The sequence below is a fragment of the Pantherophis guttatus genome, unplaced genomic scaffold, assembly GCF_059756535.1.
Source record: "Pantherophis guttatus breed Tessera unplaced genomic scaffold, ASM5975653v1 scaffold_26, whole genome shotgun sequence".
In the NCBI taxonomy this organism is placed as follows: domain Eukaryota; kingdom Metazoa; phylum Chordata; class Lepidosauria; order Squamata; family Colubridae; genus Pantherophis; species Pantherophis guttatus.
Window position 1 is genome coordinate 97501 of NW_028269841.1, and position 2500 is coordinate 100000.

Here is a 2500-nt window from a genome sequence, read left to right on the forward strand (position 1 = left end):
GGGGACCCCCGCCGTCGCCTCGGTGCCCGCGCCGGGTCCCGGGGGTGCCCGCGCCGGGGAGACGGCCGGGTCTACCGGGGCCCCGGCCGCATCACTTTCCGTTTCCCCCGCCGCGATGGAGGTACGGGATCCCGGCTCCGGCGCCGCGGGCCTCGGTCGGGGACCTCCCCCTTCGCCTCGTTGCCAGCGCCGGGCCCCGGGGGTGCCCGCGCCCGGCAGCCGTCCCGGTCTACCGGGGCCTCGGCCGGGTCAGTCTTTCCGTTTCCCCCGCCGCGATGGAGGTACGGGATCCCGGCTCCGGCGCCGCGGGCCTCGGTCGGGGACCTCCCCCTTCGCCTCGTTGCCAGCGCCGGGCCCCGGGGGTGCCCGCGCCCGGCAGCCGTCCCGGTCTACCGGGGCCTCGGCCGGGTCAGTCTTTCCGTTTCCCCCGCCGCGATGGAGGTACGGGATCCCGGCTCCGGCGCCGCGGGCCTCGGTCGGGGACCTCCCCCTTCGCCTCGTTGCCAGCGCCGGGCCCCGGGGGTGCCCGCGCCCGGCAGCCGTCCCGGTCTACCGGGGCCTCGGCCGGGTCAGTCTTTCCGTTTCCCCCGCCGCGATGGAGGTACGGGATCCCGGCTCCGGCGCCGCGGGCCTCGGTCGGGGACCTCCCCCTTCGCCTCGTTGCCAGCGCCGGGCCCCGGGGGTGCCCGCGCCCGGCAGCCGTCCCGGTCTACCGGGACGCTCGCTCGGGCGGGACCGGTTTACCCGGGCCTCGGCCGGACTGGAGTGTTTCGGTTTTCTGCTTCTCTGCCAGGATGGCTGCGAGGGGTTGATTTAAATAGCTGGTTTGACGTGAAAAGCTTCCCTTCAAGTGAAAAGTTTGTTCCAATTTCTGCCATCTTCCTTCCTCAAAAGTTTTGGGTGTAGCTTTCCCAGAGGAACCTCTCGTAGGCCTATCATTTCTGATCTTAACTTCCCTCATTTATTCCATATTTTCCTTCCTCTTGCCGAATGGCCGAATCCAGTCCATTTCTAGTCCAGGAAATTATTTTTATTTCTTCTTCCATTTCTTACTGATCTATTTGCTTTGTCGAGCAAGTCGTTCTTAGGTCCCTTGGTTCTTTCTTTAACGTCTTCTGCTCCTGCTCCTTCTCTCGACGCTTTCTCGTTTTGTTGGCTTTCTTGGCTCTCTTTTGGCTGTTCTTTCTTCTCCTCCCGTCGTCCGTCCCCACTTTCATCTCCCCATCTTTCCTGTTCTTGGTCATCTCTACGTTGTTTATAAAATAATTCCGCTTTCTCTCTTGAATCTACTCGATATCTTTGCTCTCGCCAGCTCGCCGATATTTCGGCTCGCCGATATTTTGTGCTTTCTCGTCGTGTTTCTCATCCATGGCGATCTCTCTGCCCTCCCTGTCTTCTCGGTAAATCGGACATGAATTTCTCTGGGCGGGTGGTTTCTCATCGCGTGTCTTGTGTGCGCTCTATACGTTTCGTCCATCCCGTTTAATATCTATCCCTCCCTCCCTCCCTCCCTCTCCTCGCTTTCCTCCATTGCTTCTGCTAATATCATTTCCAGAATGATAACCCTGAGCCTGAACCTGAACCTAACCCTAGCCCTACAACTTTTCTCCCTAACCCTGACCCTAACCCTAACCCTACAACTTTTCCCCCTAACCCTAACCCTAACCCTAACCCTACAACTTGTTTCTCTAAGCCTAAGCCTAAACCTAAGGCTAAGCCTACAACTTTTTTCTCTAACCCTAACCCTAACCCTAACCCTAACCCTAACCCTACAACTTTTTTCTCTAACCCTAACCCTAACCCTAACCCTAACCCTACAACTTGTTTCTCTAAGCCTAAGCCTACAACTTTTTTCTCTAACCCTAACCCTAACCCTAACCCTAACCCTACAACTATTTTCCCTAACCCTGACCCTAACCCTAACCCTACAACTGTTTTCTCTAACCCTAACCCTACAGCTTTTTCCCCTAACCCTAACCCCACAACTTTTTCCCCTAACCCTAACCCACACTTTCGACTTAAAACCGTTTTTAGATTTAAAGTCGTCTTTCGACTTAAAGACGGGCAGACGGCGGCCCGGTCTACCGGGCCGCTCCGGCAGCCTCGGCCGGGCCGGCGTCTCTGTTTCTGTTTCCCTGCCACGATGGATGTCGCGTGCGAGGGGTTGCTTTAAATAGCTGGTTTGTTTGAAGTGAAAAGCTTCCGTTCTTGCCTAGATCTCTTGCTATCGCAAGCCTTCCGGTCCAAGCTCGCATCGCGGTTTCAAGCGTCCTGCTTTCTTGGTTGGAAAAATCGGGGCGGCGAGACCTGACGCTCGCTTCCCCGACCCCGACCCTAACCCGTCTTCGAATGGTCTTTCTAATGCCAGCAGCGCTCAGGGAGAAATGTCACCCCCAGAAGACGAGAGCACAGCTTGCCCAATTCCGGTCTCCACACACCGGGCTCGTCGACTTTCAAAACGTATTCCGCTTTTATGACCGTTTTAAAACTAAAACGACGA